This window comes from Typopeltis vanoorti, chromosome 1 (genome assembly GCF_054136105.1).
Source record: "Typopeltis vanoorti isolate ZY-2024b chromosome 1, IOZ_Tvanoo_1.0, whole genome shotgun sequence".
NCBI lineage: Eukaryota > Metazoa > Arthropoda > Arachnida > Uropygi > Thelyphonidae > Typopeltis > Typopeltis vanoorti.
The window spans coordinates 16,664,780-16,685,771 of record NC_143549.1 but is presented as its reverse complement, the minus strand read 5'-3'; the positions used below and the strand labels follow the sequence as shown (position 1 = coordinate 16,685,771).

At 36.8% G+C, this 20,992-nt stretch overlaps 1 protein-coding gene across 3 annotated transcripts in view; it reads right to left on the bottom strand.

The window, feature by feature from the left end:
• LOC150109810 (filamin A-interacting protein 1-like) overlaps positions 1 to 20,992 on the bottom strand; it is a 238,930-nt gene that overhangs the window by 48,161 nt on the left and 169,777 nt on the right. The gene's annotated exons all lie outside the window — the stretch shown is intronic.

Below are 20,992 nucleotides of genomic sequence, written 5' to 3'. Positions count from 1 at the left end.
GTGTCATCACAGTGAGCAATGGAAATCATCTACAACCTAAAAATTAGATCAAAATGTTTTATCATTGATTATGAAAATCATCAATTACTGCCATTATTCATACTAATATTAATTAATGGCATAACTAGGAAGGAAAAGGGGCAGTTGTCCATGCACCACAATCCAAAATGCAACAAACTAGCCTTCAAAAAAATTTATTTCAAAGAAGCAAAATTTCAGAAATTTAATTTTGTCTGTCTTGGGAATTTTGTGACCCCCCCACCCCCCTTCCCTGTTTGCTATCCCTATTGAAGGCATAGCAAACATTCTATCTTTCAATGCTTCATAAACATAATGATATGTTTAGGCACTAGTAGTTATTCAAAACATATTTTATGATATAAACAATAACAGAGGAACAAAATAAATTATGGAGTAATTAATATCATGCTGATTTCAAACCAGTATCTTCAGAGTACAATTAGAACTGTGATAAAACACATGGCACTCAATTAGAACGTTGCAAAAAATAATTCAAATTGCAACTGAAAAGGAACTCATGTCCTATTAAGACTTCCTCTACGAGGTCAGATAAAAGCAAAGTTAATTCAGAGGTTAAGCTAAATATAGGCTTTGAATGATCATCTTCCAAATCTTTGGCAAATAATGGAGTCAATATTTACTGAGGTTATAGGAGTATCAGTGGTGATACTGATCCTAAAAATAGATGCTCAGACATTTAATAATGACTTCTATGCAGCATATCATGAATGGTAATATCATATTAAAAACGAGAATATTAGGAAAGAACTTGACATTGTTAGCATCCAAGAATGTGTTAGTAGAGTTAATCTTAGGTGGTATAGTCACTTAAACAAAATGGGAGAGGAAAGATTAGCAAAACAAGTGTTCTCTGCCAGGGGTGGCAACAAAAGACCTAGAGGAAGACCAAGATATAGGTGGACTGATACGTAAAAAGTGCCTTAGAAGACAAAAATAGAAGATCTGATAATGTTGGAGTCTTGACAGATAACAGATTGATTTGGAGGAAAATTGTAGATAAGAAGTAGTGATGATGTAAGGTTTCATGTAGTGCTATCATATCCTGTACACCCCTTGAGGGTACATATAAGGAATTTGATGATGGTGCAGCATATCTGTCTTCTTTCCATTTAACTCTGCATGAAGGTGTATCTGGATCATGATATGAAAGTCCTAACTTGCACAATCTATATTCATGCTCATCTATATGGCAATTCAAGACTGACAGACAATGCTCTGGATTAGGATTTCTCAACTGGGAATCCATGGAACCCAAAGGCTAGATGCTGCTAGAGGTTCCATAAGAGATTGTGGTTAGAAAAAAAAAAATAAACATTGTATAAATAATAATAATAATATAATAAAAATAATAATTGTTAATAGATAATAAAAGGACTCTAGCTTTGATGTAGTAAGGTTTTTTCCCCAACAGAGGTCAGGTCAGTAGTTTTAATAGTTGGCCAAATCAATGTAACTTCAGCATACCATGTAGATTGTAATGCAGCTTCTTTTTTGTATATATGTGTATACTCCAGATGATGACCTTGATGTGAAGGTCGAAACGTTGAGCGATTATTTTGGTTTATATTAAACTGAAGTTTTACTCTAACACGGTCGTTGTTTCTAAGATATTTGAGGATGTAATTTTTATGCAGAGGTCCCTTGAGTCTTTTTTTAACTTTGAGAACCAAGGTTAAAAAAAAAAATTGAGAAAGGCTGCTTTGCATACTCCTTCATATAGTTATCTTGCAAAGAGGTCATTACAAGTCTGAAAGAATATTTTTAAAATCAGCCATGCCTAACCTCAAAAAATATGGCTGCATTGAATTTATCAAAGATATGGGAAACCAACTGAATTAACTTTGTTTTTATCCAGACTATAAAGGGTATCTGAGAAAACATTAGTTGCTTTTCAGTTTCAGTAACAATCTAAGTGCTACATGTTTCACTAGTTGTAATATGTGTGCTCTAGTTTAAAATCTGAAATATTAGTAACTCAATAAATTATTTATTTTGTTTTCCTTTCAATGTTGTTTAAACTGGAAAGCACCTGTTATGACTTTCAACAATGGGTTCATTAACCTGGGTACCTTACTCTTTGCTACACAGATGCTCAAATCATTAAAAATGAAGCAACAGAAACTAAGTAATGTGGTGCCCTCAGAAAGTGGCAGTGAAAAAGCAAATTCTCTAAAAATACATAGAGCATAACAGAGTAGATTAGAGGCTTATAAAACATTGGCTACAACACTTTTAATTCTATTTTAATATATTAATATTTTATATATTTCATTCTCCAGTAAAATGTTATGCTAGTGAAAATAATAATTGGGTTGTCAGGGGAGGGGGGGGGTAAAAGTCCTCCATTCAAGGTGGCAAATTACCTAGTTATGCCACTGGATTTAATATATAATATAAAAAGTCATTAAAAACACAACTAATTATAGTATTTAAAATCTTAATCCAAATGATATTTTACAAAATTTAGCTACAAGATTTCAAACATCACTGCACATAAAATATAGTAATATTGATACAATACAATAATTTTAATTGTAAATGCAGCCACTCTCGAAATGAAGAAAAAATTAAGGTTCACATATTCTATGTAAAAAAGAGAAATCTCTGCATGTAAGGAGTACGTTCACATAAAAATATGTGAAAGTTATTCCTCATGTTCTGTAGAGCATTGAATGCTTGAAAGCAGCATTTTTAAAAATACAATAAATTATATAATTAAATTTCTTTATTAGAAGCAAGAAATATAGCACAAGTACCAAAATTCCACCACCATCATGTACTGCTGCTACTACTAATGCCATCAATCACCGCCACCACTGTTAGTAAATGCAAAAAAAAAAACAGCTTACATTAAGTGTTAGTTTCTAGTTTGTAACTATCTTTAAAAGAGCAAGATAATAGCAGACACAGGCCAGAATGTAAAAGAATGTGGTATCTCAGCCATATTAAAATATTGTACTATCAGTTTAATAATATATTTTGTCACCAATTATATGAATTATTCTGAACTGGTACTTTTTAATATATCCATACAATTTATTCAAACTAAATTAATCTCCTGGAGTTAGATGGATTTGTATTCTCAAACAATTTATTATAGACCAAAGTATCCATTTCAATGAGGTGCTGCTGTGAAGTGTGGTTGATTTAGCTGTATGTATAAAGTTGTTTACGCGTTTTAGTGAAATATTTTTGTTGAGGAGTATTTCTTTTAAAATTATGATGTTTAGGTTGAGCACATTGCATATAGGTTTGTGTAAATTGTCTATTGGTTTTTAGTGAGTATACTTTATGGAACTGTAGTGATAGAGAATGTGCGAGGAACTAAGCCTAATTTGAGTAGAAGCTTATTATAGTACTTTGTTGTATGCAACTGCTTAAGGATTTCTGTCACTAGTACTATGCTGCTCAATTTAGTTAAGGAATCCTAATATAAGGGGAGGGTTAGCGAGGGGCCAACCCCCCCCCCCTAAAAACCCTATTGGTTACGAAACAAGCACCACAGAAGCCTCGGAATTCGGATGCCTTTGCGACGATGATTATTAATCGTTTTGGGACCTGGAATATACGAAGTTTGGTGAAAGAAGGAGCTCTTCTCAATGTGATGAATGTCTTACGACAGTATAAAATTGGACTTTTTGCTGTACAAGAGGCACGATGACCAGGACATGGCTCGACCTGCAATCAGGGGTACACGCTATACTATAGTGGTGACGACAGAGGACAAAAAGTACTTGGCACAGCGTTTTAGTTAATGATAAATTTTTGTGTAATATTTTAGATTTTAAACCTGTGAACAATTGGCTGTGTACAATTAGAGTTAAGGGACGCATTAATATAACAAATCAGCCAGCAATGTCTTCTGCCCAAAATACATAACCTTGAACTTAGCAACATTAAATTGGAATTAAACTTGCTAAGAAATTATATTCTTGTTTAATCCTTTATTCAAGTGTAATTTGCACGTGAAGAATCTTCATGACTAGACTACTCGTATATAGAAGCTAATGACTTCACATTAATTGCCTTGGTATCCTTTCTAAAAAAAAAAAACTTTCTACAACTTTCTCTAAATCCAGATTATTTTAATAATAAGGTGATACACCTTTTCACTGCTTGTATATGGGAAATATATTACTTCTGCATTATTTCAACCTTGGTATCTCTTCTGGATCTGGTTCCCACTGATAATACCTCAATAAAGGTCAAACTCAGTGGATAATGTCCCATCCTATAATGCAGCGTTCCCCAAACTTTTCCTACGACGGAACACTTCACAAATCCTGAAATTTTAACAGAACACCTTGGTTATTTTGTAATGTATTAATTAATAATTAATTTATTTATTAACACATTACAATATTAATAATTAATTATGGCATAATCATAAAGAGTATTAATACACTTATGCATACGGTGTGACATACTGACAAATATAAAATTACATTTGAATAGTTATCAATCACTTGACTGATGAAATCTTGTAGTATTGTAGTTTCCCAGGCCAACCTCATTAAATTAATTTGTGCTGATTTTCATTGACATATCCCATTCTGATCACCAAAAATTTATAATATTATAAGTACTTACGAGTGAATGCAGACTTTTTCTCCTGTGTGCTGGTAGTGTTTTCTCCTGTGACTCACTATCTGTTGCGTCACAAACATCTTCAATAAGAGATTTCTTAATACCAAAATTAAACAAAGTCCCTTGTCTCTTATTCATATTAAAATTTAAATCTGCAGGTCTATTACTTTTAAAAATCACGGCACTATGGTTTTAAAACTTTCACCCTACAATACGAACTTGCGAAGAAAGTATTCAGTATTACTAGATTTGAGAACCGGATACAGAATATCTCGATCTTCAATTTTAGTAGAAAATTTTTCTTTATACTTCCTTGCTGATTGGTCACTAACATTTGCAACACAGATGTTATTTTTTTCAGCTTTGAAAACAGAGGATACGTCACCCATTGTTGTAATCGGCTTGCAGGCAATTTTTATGATCGGTCATAAACAGCGGTATTCTCTTTCCCAATTGCTGAAAGATTTCGATGTGTGAAAATTAACAATAATTCATGAATATTTCCATGTTTAAAAATATGCCGCTCGGTCACTGACATTTGCTACACAGATGTCATTTCCTTAAGTTTTGAGAACAGAGGATACACCGTCCATTGTTATAATCTGCTTGCAGGCAATTTTTATGACCAGTCATAAACAGTGGCATTCCCTTTCTCAAATGTTGAAAGGTTTCGATGTGTGAAAATTAAAGATGCACAGATGTTATTAGACATTCTGGGTCTGAGCATTTTGATATATTCACAAATATTATTATTCTCCTCAGAATATTTCCACTGTAAAATATTTATTCATGAAAAATGCTTAGAAAACTAAAATGACAAATTCCAGGAGAGCTTCTCACATAACACTTATTCACCTTCCATGGAACACATGGAAGGTGAATAAGTTTGGGAAACCCTACTATAATGCATGCATTCTTCCCATTTGAAAGGATGTGTGCTTTACATTATGGGATAGTAAGGCAATTAATGTGAAGTCATTGCCCTCTATATGCACCTGAATCAAAAAATTAGAATCAAAGAAAATGTGTTGAATGATTTGCAATTTTATTGCATAGAAAATAATTATTACTAAATATGAATTAGTATCATCTAAATCTACATACTTTGTAGGTTATATAATTTTTATGTAAACACATAAAAATGTAATATAAATTATAAGAAAGTTCGCAAAATTAGAATAATTTTTAATGTTGTCAAAACATTAGAATATTCCAAATTTTTTTTTATTGGTTTTGAGGAGAGCATAGAAATAGCATATATTTCAGTAGCTGTGAGATGGGCTCGTGTGTGAGGAATTATTTGCACATAGATTTCAGTAAATCATTTGCTAAACATGGGTCGAACGAATGACATATCAAAAGCTAAAAAGTTTCATATTTCACTCGTTCGATCCATGTTTAGCAAATGATTAACTGAAATCCATGTGCAAATGATGAGAGGAGATTGAAGAATATTGTGAAGTAAAACCGCTTCCAAAGTGCAAGGCATTTTCACAGGAGATGGAAAGAACTAGGTGTGAACGTGTCTAAATCTAATATGTTGAGACAACTTCACAGACTGGGATTTAAATCACATGTACTAAGACAAAGCCACTTATAACTTCCAAGCAAAAGGTAGCTAGAGTGTGATGGTGTAAGCAAACACTGTTATGGTATCCAGAGGAACCGGAAAAAAAAAGGTACATTAGCAATGAAAGTATGTTTTGTGTGTCCCATAGTCATCAAGGATATGTGTTTGGCATCTTAAGCAAGAAGCATCTGATAAAGAATGCATGAAACGTTCAGTGAAATTTGCAACCTTTGTCATGGTGTGGGCATGTATGACTGCAGAAGGGCCAGGTAGGCTGTGTGTTGTGTATGAAAAAGTCATTTCCGAAGTATACCAAGAAATTCTTACTGCATCAAAAGATTTATGTGATGGTGATTTCCTTTTTCAGCAAGATTCAGCTTCTTGTCACACTTCCAAGACCACTACTAGATGGCTCAAAGAAAGGCAAATCAATGTAATTCCATAGCTGGCAAACTCACCAGATTTAAATCCCATCGAGAATTTGTGGGGAATTATGGAAGCGTCTTCAAGAAGTTGTCCCAAGAGACAAAAATGAATTTGTCTCTAGTCTGCAGACCATATGGACATGTTTTGATAAAAAAGGACTGTGAACTGCCAGTAAATAATATGCCCAACCATTTAGAATAGTACATGAAAGCTAAGGATGATGCAACAAAGTATTAATTATCTTCGTTTCCTTTGACTGTAATTTTTGTGCATTTACTTTCACATTATTCTAATATTTTAAACCACGTTAAAAATTATTCTAATTTTGTGAATGTTTTCATATAAGTTTTCTTATAATTTATATTACATTTTGATGAGTTTACATGGTTATATAATCTACAAAGTACATAGATTTAGATTATGCTAATTCATATGAATTAGCAGGAGGTGTATATCATAGAGTAAGAAGTATTATAATTTTTTTTTTAATAAATGTATGAGAATGGTCCTCACATTATTTATTTCTGTCCTGAAAGCTAGCAGAGCTCAGAAATAGAGGAAAAAATATGTAAAAGGAAACTGATGACAAAGGTGACACGACAACTGAAAATGATATAATGTCCAGAGTAATTATGTTGAAAGACTATAAAAGAAAGTGGTGTTCAACTCTTAAATAATCCAATATAAGTCTGCAGGATTTCTTAAATTGAATAAAAGATGTATCAAATTCGGTATAAAAATCAGCAATAAGCAGACAAACACTATAAAAATAGGCAGGAATAATGAAACATCAGATGCATCCTGAACAGGAAAGCTCAAGAATTAAAGTAGATCTATTGCTTTCTTTTTTCATTAAATAATGTTCAAACAAATTTCAATTCAGGGATCTGAGAGCTGGATTAGAAATAAAACAAATCATCAAAGACTGAATACAACAAATATAACAGTACTGAGAAAAATTAGGGAAGCATGTGTGAGGAGAGCTAATCTCAGGTGGCATGTCAAGCAAAGCGAATGGAAGAGGAAAGGTTAGGTAAGTCAGTAAGTAACAAAAATCAGGTAAGTAATGTTGTTTGTAAAAAAGAAGAATGTTATTTGGTATGGAGACTATCATAAAACATGTATTGATGAGCAGGTTATAACTTCAAGTTTTCCAGGAGCAAAAATTAAAACTATAATGCAAGCAATTCAAAAACAAAAAAGAAAAAGTAAACGAGATTGTAATTGTAAGAGGTACTAACAACTTAACTAGTGATAAGTTCAGTATGAGAAAGGACATAAAGGGGTTGCTGGAAGAGGTAAGAGTGAGAAAGTGAAAATAATAAGTATATTACCTCAATATGAAAAAATTAATTAAGAAAAAGGGCTATGATGGCAAAAGATTCAATGTGTAGAAAGAATGGATGCAAGTTTTTGGATGTGTTGAATAAGTTTGAGGTAAGATTAGATTTGTATAAGAGAAACGACCTATACCTGAATGCATTTGGTATTAGGAGTCTTGAAAAAAATAATAACTGGTATGAGACTTAAACAGAATCAGGGAAGCTAAACTATAATGGGAGGAATGTTGAGTATATGAGTGTAAGAGCAACAATGTTATATAATTGTGCTAATGACGTGAATGGGCACTGTCATGGAAATGATTACATGGAGAGAACAATTTTGACTTTGTGTTTGTCCGATTCAGAACATCTGCAAAGATATCTAGATGTATAAGAAGAACAGAGATCAGCAAGTTGTCCAACTGTGTCATGTAGACTGCAGACAAGTATACAAAAGAACATGCAGGTAGACTGCTATGTCTAATACATGATAGCTAGGATTAACAGAAACAAAGGGATAGAGTTTGTTGCCTTGGTCAGTATGATGGAACCTCAGATTGTAGGCATTAGTGAGACCTGGGTATAAGAATCAGATATGCTAACTGGTAATAAGCATGAAAGGTACAGTATATTTAGGAAGGATAGACAGGGAAGGAGAGGAAGAGCATGCTGTTAATGATATCATATGAAATGAATCCAGTTAGTGTTCAGAACTACAATCGTAGTGCTAGTAACAGTATTTCATGCGGCAGTGAATTTGAAGCCATCTGGTGTGAAGTGGAATCTAACAAGAACAATTACATAGTGGGGTGTTTGTTACAGACCTAGTGGATTGGTTGCTAGTGATAAAGAAATGCATCACCAAATAGAGACGATGGATATGAAAAGAGTAATCATAATGGGAGACTTTAATTATCTAAATATTGAGTAGTAGTAAAATCTCATGAGAAGAATGAAACTAAATTTATTGAGCTATTGCAAGATAATGTCCTCTAGCAGCATATGACAGAAGGAACTCGAGATCAAAGAGCATTAGACTTGATCATATTATCAGAGGATGTTTCAGTTAAAGACAACTATTCTGCCGACAATTGGTGATAGTGGTCATGTGGTACTCACTTGGGAAGCGAAGTGAGTACCACATGAGGACTATGCTGAGTTTAGTGGAATGGTATTGGTTGCTGGATGGAAGAATATTGACAATGCATGGGAAGAATTTAAAAAATACTTAAATGATGCCATATCAGAATGTCTTGAGAGTTAAAAAAATAAAAGGGTAGGAATGAAATGGATAAGTAATTTTATTAAGCAAGAGATTCGTAAGAAACTGATGATGTGGAAGGAATACTGTGTGCATAAGGATGGTGTCTGTTATGAATATTATTGCATAAGCAGCATGGATGTATAAGCAGCAGGCTAGAATAGTCAGAAGCTAAATCTCTGAGTAGTATGAAAAGAACTTGCTCTGCAAGCTAAAGACAACCCACAAGAATTCTATTGATATGCTTGAAGTAAAAGAAAAATGAATATGAAAGAATAACTCTTCTGAATGTAGATGGTGTGAGGCTGACAGATGCAGAAGAGGTTGTTCAACTAATGAGTGGTCATTTTGCTAAAAGCTATCAACCTGGTGTATAATACAACATTGAGTTCACTGCTACCTTTTCTGAAGAAACTCAGGTGTATGAAGAGGAGGTATCAGAGCTTTTGCACAAATTAAATAAGAATTCAGCAATAGGTACTGATGGGATATCAGCACAGCTGCTAAAAGAGTGTTCAGCTGAACTGGCTATTCCTTTGAGACCAGGCTATATAATTTGAGTCTCAGAACTGGCAAGATACTGCAGGAATGGAAAGAATGTAATCCCATTGCACAAGGGTGGTGCAAAGACCAATGTATCCAACAATCAACCAATTAGCATCTCAGGAGTGGTGGTTAAGAATTTGGAAAAACTGGTTAGGGCTTGCATTCAGAAATGGATTGATCGTGAATCTCCTATACCTATGAACGGCATGGGTTTGGAAAGAGGAGGTCATGTTTTTGAAACTTGTTCACATTCTATAATAATGTTACCAATGAACTTGAAAAGGGAAATGAATACACCATGATACTTTTGGATTTTGCTAAGGCTTTTAACAGAATACAACATGGTAGACTGTTGCATAAATTGGAGAAAATAGGTTTGCATTATAGAATATTAGCATGGATAAGAGGATGGCTGACTAACAGATATCAAAAAATGGTATACGGGGGATGTGAGTCAGAAGATTTAAGTGTCCAGATACAAAATGTCCATAATTTAATGGCTGTAGAATCCTCATCTTTCTCTTCTACATTCTCAAGAATGTAAAAATGAAATAATAACAGCAAAATTACATGAAAATGATTTTTTTCTCTCTTTTTCTTGGAGTGGGAGGGGGGGGGGGAGGGAGATCTGAAGCGTTGTCTTGGTTTGCGCATCCCCCGAGACACTTTGCAAGTGCAGCAGTAGGCAGCCTCCTAGGGGGCAATTCCTGGACACTTTCGGGTGACTGACTGGCCTACTACGCTATTCCTCCCTTCCAGGGTTAGCAACCCTGGTATGGGTTAAGTTCCCTCGCCTGCAATAACTCATCAGATGAAGGCTCGACTATAGGCCGGAGCCAGGAAACTCGTCGAGTGTGATTCCAGATGTCTGTTTCCTGTTTGGGAGTGATCCTGTCACCCATCCCAGTGGCGTCCTCAGGAAGAAAGTTAAAAGAAAGCTCTGCAAGGACTGTCATCAACCCATTTCTTCAAGTTCTCATCATGCTTGTTTCAGTGGTCAAGGAGTTCCAAATCTCAGACATATCGTATGTCAAGTCTGCGACCGTGCATTCTCCACTGCAGTCAGCCTTGGCATGCATCGCACCTCGAAACACCCAGCTGAAGCCAACGCTGCAATAAGAACTGAGCGCATCAAAGCATGTTGGACTGCCGAAGAAGAAAAGATCCTCGCTGCTCATGAGATTGAGTTGACTGCTCGAGGGATAAAGAAAATTAATGAAGCTTTATTTAAGGTGTTCCCATTAAGATCTTTGGATGCCATCAAGTGTCATAGAAGGTAAGCCAGTTACAAAGCCTTAGTTCAAGAATTCGCAGCCCATCCGCCACAGGTAGGGACAGGTAATATCTCCGTATCTCCTGTCCCTGCCTCTCCATCTTCTAGCCACCATCCTGCTGTTGAATAAGAGACTTTGATTCTCAGACTGACATCATCTTTAGATGATCCTCCTTTTAACCATCAAATTCTTATTCTCTCATCAAGACTCACCTTCTGGGAATGGATATCACAGATCAGTTAAATGACTACCTCTAAGCTGAATTCTTTGAATACTTGATGCCTCGTCAACATCAGCCTATGCCTCATTTTACAATGACTTTGTCAAATAGGAAGCAGAGGAAGAGGCCTATGCAGCTAAGCAGGCTCTCTATAAAAAGAATAGAGGGCAATTTGCCAAAACCATCATCCCCTCCACCTCTAGCAGACTTACATGATGATTGTATTAAATTCTGGAGTACAGTCTATTCTGCTCCACCTCCACACTTCCCTGATGATGACCATTCTACGATATTTAGGTCCATTCCTACCCTTCAAATATACCAGCCTGTCTCCAACCAGGAGATCAAAGCAGCTCTTCCATCCAATTTCTCCGCCTCCGGACCTGATGGCGTTCCTGTGTCTAGGCTTCGGAAGGTGCTGTTGAAGATTCTTCAAGACTTATTGTACATTCTCCATTCCAGTAAAGCAATACTATCATATCTACGCACTTCAAGAACTATCTTCATTCCAAAGAAAGAAACTCAAGCTGTGCATCAGAATTTAGACCTATTACCATCTCTCCTGTGATACTTAGACTCTATCATAAAATCTTAGTTAAATGACTTCAGCAACATATACAGCATGATTATAGACAGAGAGCTTTCGTTCCTTACGGCTGTGCCGAAAATATATATCTTCTTTCTTCTCTTCTCTCTGATTCCCGATACTGCCTTAAGCCTCTATATATGGCATCACTGGACCTCCAAAAGGCCTTTGATAGCATCTCCCTGCCTGCTCTCCTTCAAGCACTGTCTATTTCTGGATGTCCAGAACCCTTTCTTTCCTATGTTATGGAGCTATACTTGGGTAGCTCCATCACTACATGGTCCCTTGCGACTTCTATTCCTGCAGTGCATTTGCCAGGGTGATCCTCTATCTCCTCTTTTCTTTAACTGCATCATAGATGAGTTTCTTCACTCTCTTCCTAGCCATATAGGCTACTCTCTAGGCACTTCTTCCTTTAATGCTATGGCATTTGCAGACGATCTTATTCTTATAGCCTCTACTAAGGTAGGCCTGCAGGAACTCCTTGACCAGGCAGTTGACTTTTTCTCTATTCAAGGTCTTTCTATTAATGTAGAGAAGTCCTGCTCTTTAGCAGGACTTCTCTACATTAATAGAAAGTCCCCTCTTGTCGTGACAAGAAGTTAAGGTCGAGACTATAGAGTTTGCCCTGCACGGAAGGCGACTGCATGCTTTGACCATCCTGGATGAGTGGAGATACCTCAGCATCATGTTTACCCCAAAGGGAAGGTCTTCTGTCCCTTCTATCCTAGAAGCTGAGATTGCTTCTTTGAGGAAAACTCCTCTCAAGCCCCAGCAAAGACTGTTTTGCCTTTCCAACTATCTCCTACCTCGCTTTTACCACAAGTTGGTGCTCGTAGGACATATCTCGGTACTGTCCCGAATGGACAAGGCTATCCGTTCAGCCGTGAGATCATGGCTCCGCCTGACACCCTACTGCATATTTCCACGTGAAGGCGAAGGACGGAGGGCTTGGTGTTCCATCACTTAGATGGCCGATCCCACGCCTGTGGCTGTCCAGAATTGCGAAATTAGAACTATCTTCTTCCCCTATCTGCAGAGAGGCTTTCTATAGCCCATTAATACAAGAAGACTTTAGACAGGTTAAAGGCCGGTCTCATTATCAAGGTATCTTAATTGAGTCAGCACCTGCAGAACACAAGAGATGGGCCTCTGCTGCATTCTTCTGTAGGTGGTGCTCCTTTAAAAGATGTCTGGTGCCATCATGATGGCACCAGAATCCTCCCTGTGTTCGAGTATATTGACCTTATCAGGACGAGGATCAGTGCCCTGCCCACTCGAGCCCGCACAGCTCGATGGGGGTAGTAATGACTCAAACTGTAGAGCTGGCTGCCTCTGCAGTGAGACATTGTCTCATATAGTCCAGTGTTGCTTCTGCACCCATGGGGTCCGCATGCCGCCGTGGTCTCCATTCTGAACAACTGCTTTAAGAACAAAGGTTGGGAAACCGCGGTGGAACCACATTATAGGACCTTTGCGGGTTTGCGTAAGCCAGACTTAGTGATCAAAAGAGATAATGATGTATGGGTAGTTGATGCCCAGGTGGTGGAAACAGGGAGCCATAGCCAAAATAATAAGGTAAACTATTATAAGAATAACCAAGATCTAGTTAGTAAGATACAGGAGGTACATGGGGAAACTCCGAGGTTTACCAGCGCCACTATCTCTTTACATGGCATATGGAGCACAGATAGTTATAAAGACTTAAAACAGCTTGGGCGTACACAGAAGGATATAAAAGTTCTTTCCTTGAGGGCCCTACAGGGCACACTGATGGCATGGCGTTGCCACCAGAGAAGGACTACAATGATAACTAGAACAGGTATAGGGTAAAACACTTGTAAAGGCTTAGGCCTATATCAAGTCTGGACGTGATGTAAGGGTAGTACTGCCCATGACCAGTACAAAGATTAAAAAAATAAAATAAAATAAATAACTATTGGTGTACCACAAGGATATCTTTGGTCCACTGTTATTCAATCTGTACATTAACGATAGTGGGAAAGAATTGATAGGTGACATACAGCTATTTGCTGCTGATGCAAAGATAGGTAGGGTAATCAGGAATGCTACTGATATATAGTGTTTGCAGAATGATTTGAATAGGCTGGACTTGTGGGTATAGAAAAATAGATGGCAGTTCAATGTCAGTAAATGTAAAGTCATTCACTTTAGTGTGATTAGATAACCAATGTTGCATGATATTGGTTGGATTATGCTAAAAGAAACTGATGAGGCTAAGGATCTTGGATTGTTAGTAGTTCAGGGGTCATGTAACAAGGATTGCAATGCTGAAATTAAGTTTCACGTGCAAAGATAAGGCTGTCATTTTGCCTCTTTACAAGGCTTTGTTAAGACCTTACTTGGACCATTGTGCACAGGTCTGGTCTCCTGGTTTCTGTTGTGATTCTGATATACAGGAGAGAGTGCAAAGGAGAGTGTTAAAAATAATATCAGGATTGTGGAATACCGATTATGAAGATAGACTGAGAATTTGTAGACTGCAGACAGCAGCAAACAGAAGAGAGAGGAGGAATGATATGATACAGTTTTTCATTTTATGGAGAGTGGGAAAGGACAAGAGGGCATACATGGAAACTGCTAAAAAGGAGGATGTGTTTTTTGATGTGAATACGTCTTTAAATTCAGAACAGTGCTAGGGGGTATGGGACAAAAAGTTGAGTGTAACAAAATCATTCGATAAGGTTTGGCTTAATAATTTCTAAAGTATTAAAGGTAGACAAATCAAACTTATATCATTCGATAGCTGAGGGAATAAAGATTCGTCAGCTACCTTCAGATAGTGTGGCGCACCCTGCGGGTGGATGTTGGGGGGGCTCTGCCATTTTGTGTACAATCCACTGTGCCTCAGAAACTTCCACTCAGTATAACTTCGCACTCTGCCATGGTATGACGCTTGTTTTAGTGTCAATCAACAGCTCTCATCGAGATCTATCAATTTAATGCAGAATTCTTAAATTTCAATGCAGTGTTGGTGAAGAAAACATGGATTGAAGTTGAAAATTTTAGAAATTACACAATGTCTGCCTATAATCACTGAAAGCCAGCGAGAAATATGTCGAACGCATGCGGCGCAAAAGATCAGCTTGTCAGCTTTCCAATAATATCCCAATGTCTCGGTTGTATCAGGAGTGAAAGAAATCGGAAGCGTGGCGCACGAACTCATGGATGTAAATGACGTGACTATGCCATCACTTCGAAGATGGACTAAACAAAATTGATGTGGATTTCAGAAAATCTATCAATTTAATGCAGAATTCTTAAATTTCAATGCAGAGTTGGTGAAGAAAATGTGGATTGAAGTTGAAAATTTTAGAAATTTCACAATATCCGCCTATAATCGCTGGAAAGGTAGCCAGAAATATGTCGGAAGCATGCGATGCAAAAGATCAGCTCGTCAGCTTTCCAATATATCCCAATGTCTGGGTATTAACAAATAAGAAAGTATCAGGAGCGAAAGAAATTGGAAGCACGCCACACGAACTCATGGATGTAAATGACGTGACTATGCCACCACTTCGAAGATGGACTGAACAAAATGGATGTGGATTTCGGAAGATCGGTGACAATGGAAGAGCACTGAAGGTCGGGGAGCCCACTTGTGCCATAACGATTCACAAATCGCAAGGAGGCACTTTCAATCGAGTCGTCTTTCAGTACAAGTCTCAACAAAATCAACTGGTATACGTTGCACTGAGCAGTCACTTCTATCGATGGGCTGTATTTAACTAATGAGAAAGACAATTATAAATTTTATCATGTTTATGGAAATTCAGCACCCACTGTCAGGGAGATATGCAACAAATACCAGAGAATGAAGAAACATCACTTGCCGACACTCGTTAAGCAAGATGACAGTTTCTGTGGTCGACGATCATCGACTCTGAGGATCACAGAGGAGGTCCAGATATTAAACGTAGACTATGATCATGACAATGTCGAAAACTCATGGTGGGGAGTCTTACTTTTCTCGTGGAGCACGCAGAAGATATCGAAACTGAGTATTATGAATAGATCTGACTACTTGGCCATCAGCGAAACTCGGATGAATGATGCCAGACCTGTGAATATATCTGGTTTCGAACTTAAAGCATGTAACAATACAGCCATAGAGAGGCGACCCAATCAACCGTCAACTCCGTCGTCATCGTGCAAACGCACCACCGGTGGAGTCGAATTATACAGGAACCTCAACAGCTTCACCGATTGTATCGTTACCATTGATGTCAGTCGTAAGCTTAGAGTCGAAGAACCATCAGTGAGAGATATATGCCAGGACAACATAACGATCGACAGTGTATCTAAATTTGTCCTCGGAGCTATGTACATTCATTTGAACGCTTCATCAGTAACAGAATGTTGTATCTATCGATCCCTGCTGCAATACTCGAAGAGCATAAAGAAAGTAATCCCCAACATAGAGCCAGACCTACATTACACACATCATCATCACCACCGGTGACTTCAATGTAGATGTGTCAAAAAATCAATCACTGCAGCACTTTATGGAATGCAAGTTTAATCTCACTTATGTTCAAGACCACAGCGACCATGCTAGGTAACACTTGTATTGATTTGACTTTCGCCAGAAACTTGGATGTATCTTGTCTACCGTTTGTATCTTACTTCTCTAACCATAGCCCTATGATAAATAAAATTATAAAATCGATTATTAAACTTGTTTTCATTTATTTACACTTCCTAATACATACATAATCAGCTGGCGTAAAGTATTCACGTAAAACCCCTCCAGCCGTATGACAGCTGGTGTATGTAGTATGTCGCCTCTTTCAATAAGCCCCGACTGCCTGGAGGTCTCTCTTAATAATAATAATAATAATAATAATGAGGTGTTTGATGCCAGGATGGCATGAAAGACCCAGAGGAGGACTGAGATCTAGATGGACTATGCAGTTAGAAGTATATTTCTAACTGCATAGTCCGCTAGATTTTTTCCTAACATTTTTTTTTCTAGATTTTTTTTTTTTTAACATCATAGTCCATAATTCCTGCCATGTACCTTCAAGGGGGCGTACACGATATGATAGTACTACATGAAAAATTTACATCACTAACTTCCTAACTACAATTTTCCTCTAAATCAGACTGATACTTGTCAAGACTCCAACATTATCAGATCTTGCATTTCTATTGTCTAAGGCACTTTGTAGCGTATCAATTCACCTATATCTTGGTCTTCCTATGGGTCTTTTTCCTGCCAACCTGGCAAAGAACACTTGTTTTGCTAATCTTTCCTCACCCATTCTGTTTAAGTGACCACACCACCTGAGATTAGTTCAGCTAATGCATTCCTGGATGCTGACAATGTCAAGTTATTTCCTAATATCCTCGTTTTTAATATGATAATGTCATTGATACCATCTGTTCACGCCTCTAATCTTTCTCAGGACTCTCATATCTGTGGTCTCTAGTCTTTGGTCAAGTGTTTTACTTCTGACCCAGCTCTCAGATCCATAAGTTAAAATTGGTTTCAACACTGTCTTGTATATAGCTAATTTAGTGTTCCGACTAATTTCTCTCTTATTCCATATAAATTTATTCAATTGACTTCCTACCATATCAGCTTTGTTGATTCTGTTATCTATTTCCATATTTAATTTACCATCTTCACTACAAATCGTGCCTAAGTAGCTGAAAAGTTTTACATGTTCCACAGGTTCTCCGTTCAAAAAGCAGTTGACATTTTCAACAATTCTGCCTATTTTCATTGTCTTTGTATTGCTGACCTTCATACCATATCTATTACAAGAGTTATTCAATTTATTCAGGGAATCTTGTAGATTTGTAGTGGATTTATAACATCATCCACATAAAACAAAGGGCTGACAGTAACATCTCCAATTTTAACATCATGTTTAATACCACTTTCCTTCTTAATGTGATCCATATAGATAATGAATAACACAGGAGATGATGTACATTCTTGTCTGACACCAGATTTAACATTAAACCATCTTCTTGTACTTCCTTCAATTCTGACTGCTGACTTACAACTCAAATAAAGACTAAGTATTTGCCTGATATAATGCCCCACTGACATCATATAACTATAGTGTATTGAATAGCTTCTCTCTTGGCACCTTGTCATTGCCTTTTCCATATCGACAAAACTTACATACGGATCTTTGTTATATTCCCATGATTTCTCAACTATTTGTCATAAAGTGAAGATCTGATCCTGACAGCCTCTATTTGGCCTGAATCCAGCTTGCTCTTCACCAAGCTTCCCTTCCACAATCCTTCTCAACTGTTTCTCAAGTATACTTGCATAAATCTTGCAGGCACACTCAGTAGGAAAATACCTCTGTAATTCTCACATTCAGTTTTATTTCCCTTTTTATATATGGGTACTATGAGAGCTCTACTCCAATCATCAGGAATCGTCCCTCTGTCCAGGTCTTCTGAACTATGCAGACTTTTATACCACCATACTTCAGCATTTTCGTTCGAATATCATCTACTCCTGCTGGTTTTCCACATTTCAAGCCTTTGATGGCGTTTTCTACTTCAAGTATGGATATGCATTCTTGACTGTATGTCTGTTGATTGTTTTTACCACTGTGCTATCACTTCTTGTTTCATTTAGCAGTTTTTCAAAGTAATTACTCCATACTTCAAGGATATGTTTTTCTCCCTTTTTTTCATGTCACCTTTATCATCTCTAACTCCTTTTACAGCACTTTTTCCTCCATTTCTAAGCTTCTTCAACAACCTCCAGAATATTTTGCCACCTTCTTAATATTTATTTTCTATGTTCTTGCCAAAGTCCTCTCATGACTTTTGTTTAGCTAGTTTTATATGATGTTTAGCTTTCTTACATTTGTCTCTGTATTCTCTAAGAGCACAAGCTGACTTATTTGCCAAGAACTTTTGATATGCTTTCTCCTCTTTTACTTCCTGTGTCCACCATGGAGTTCTGATTTTTCAATCCTTGCAGACAACCTCACCACATGCCTCTCTGGCTGAATCAATGAGTGTTTTCTTCAAGGCTTGCCACTGAATCTCCAAGGTTTGGTTCCTGTTCTCAAACTCTTTCATTTTTTTTTCAATAATCGTGTATTTTAGTCTACAGTTCACATACGAGAGCTGCTCAACTTTTATTCGCTTTAAAACTTTCTTACATGTTATTCTTTTTAACATAAAATTCAATTTTATCTTGCTCAAGACTAAATAGTGATTACTTCCAATTTCAAATCCTCTGTACACTCTGGTGTCCTGCACCAGGGAGAAAACATCACCATCAACAATAATATAGTCAATGAGACTTTTCTTATTCCTTGCCTCTTCTCTCCATGTGAATTTGTGCACAGTTTTATGTTGGAACATGGCGTTAGTAATAACCAGTCCATGTCCTGAGCAGAAATCCAACAGGTATTTGCCATAAGATATGATAATACTGGAGTCCTGAAAGGAAGTTAGTAATGTAAACTTCTCGTGTAGTACCATTATAGTATCCTGTAAACTTGTTGATACCTAAAAGGAATTATGATTGGAGTATTGGAATACACTATTTGGCTGCTTGTATTGAGATTTTTGGGGTGGGGGTGAGAAAAATTCAGCCAAGAGCCTAATATAATAGTATATATTCTTGATAATGACTGCATCTAGCATTTATGTTGCGTCACTGGAAAAAGTGATGGTCATTTCAAACTGGTGGCATTTCATCAAAAGGTTGAGGAGATAAGTAATTGCTCTAAGTACCCCATCCCTTTTCATCTGGTTGGTCTTCGAGTTCTTGAGTGAGTGCAATCCTCTCTTTTGCAAGTGACTGAGTGCCCCCCACATAACAGGTAAGAACAAGTACAAATGGCCATTCTAAGGGTATTTACAACTTGGTTTATACCCTTCCTAAACCATGTTATAACAAGTAGTTTTTCTCACCTGTTTTAAAATTCTATTACCAATAACTCATTTAAGTCTTATTCAGCTGGTCTCTGTTAAGGATATGACTATTACAAGCATGTAGGAAAGGATAAACGCTGAATCACAAAGCTGGAAATTATGAAATCGTGAGAATATTGTTTGGCCCCATGGTATCAGTTACTGAATGAGAAGGATATTAGCACAACATGGTGCTGCATGGAAGGGAGTGAAAAGATATTTAAATGATGCAGTATTTGAATGTGTGTCCCTAGAGCCTGAAGAACAAATAGCTTAAGAGATTCACAAGAAAATGAGGTGGAAGGAATATTATTAAAAGAGAAGTAATGAAACAAAGTGCAAGCCAGAAACTTATGAGTATTATATAAAAAGCAAGTCAAAATAATTATACATGTTGCTAGTAAAAGAAGGAAAGAAAATTGAACAACTACTTTATTAAATGCAGGTAGTGCACTTTTGTCTCAAGCAGATATCACTATTCAAATGAACAATCACTTCACTAAAATCTATCAGCCTGGTGTCCATGACATGGAGCAGAGTGTTATTACACTGGTTGGATAGAGAGAGAGCTGCATGAAAAGAGGTGTTGCATAATCTGAACAAAAAGTTGACAATAGGGAGAAATGAGATATCAGTATGCATACTAATGGAATGCTTAAGTGAATTGGTTAGTACCTTAACACTTGATTGTATAATTTGAATCTTAGCTTAAGAAAGAGATCCCAAAGGAATAGAAAGAACGTGTAATAATCCTGTTGTACAAGAGTGGGAGGAGCACAAAAACTGATGTGTCTATCTACAACCTATCAGTATCTGTGGAGGGTTAATAAGATTTAGAAAAAGTTTAAGAACTCACATAGAGAAATGGCGTGACAAATAAACTGTATTTTGCAAGGAACAGCATGGGTTCACTAAAGAGTAGTCATTTCTGAGTGATCTATTCATATTTTATAATATGTTAGCTGATTAGGTAAATGGAATGGGTATACTATGCTAATATTAGACTTTACTAAGGAATTTGACAAGATACTACATGAAAGACTGTTGCATAAGCTATATGACAGTATATTGCCACATCTCTAGAGGGAATGGCGTATAGATTTAATGATACCTTTGGCACAATTGTTTAAAATGAGTTTTGCAAAAGGGTGTGTCTCTTCCTTTTCACAAAGGGGGGGGGGTAAGATTAAGGCTACAAATTACAGACCAATTTGTGCATCTAGGATTGTTGTCAA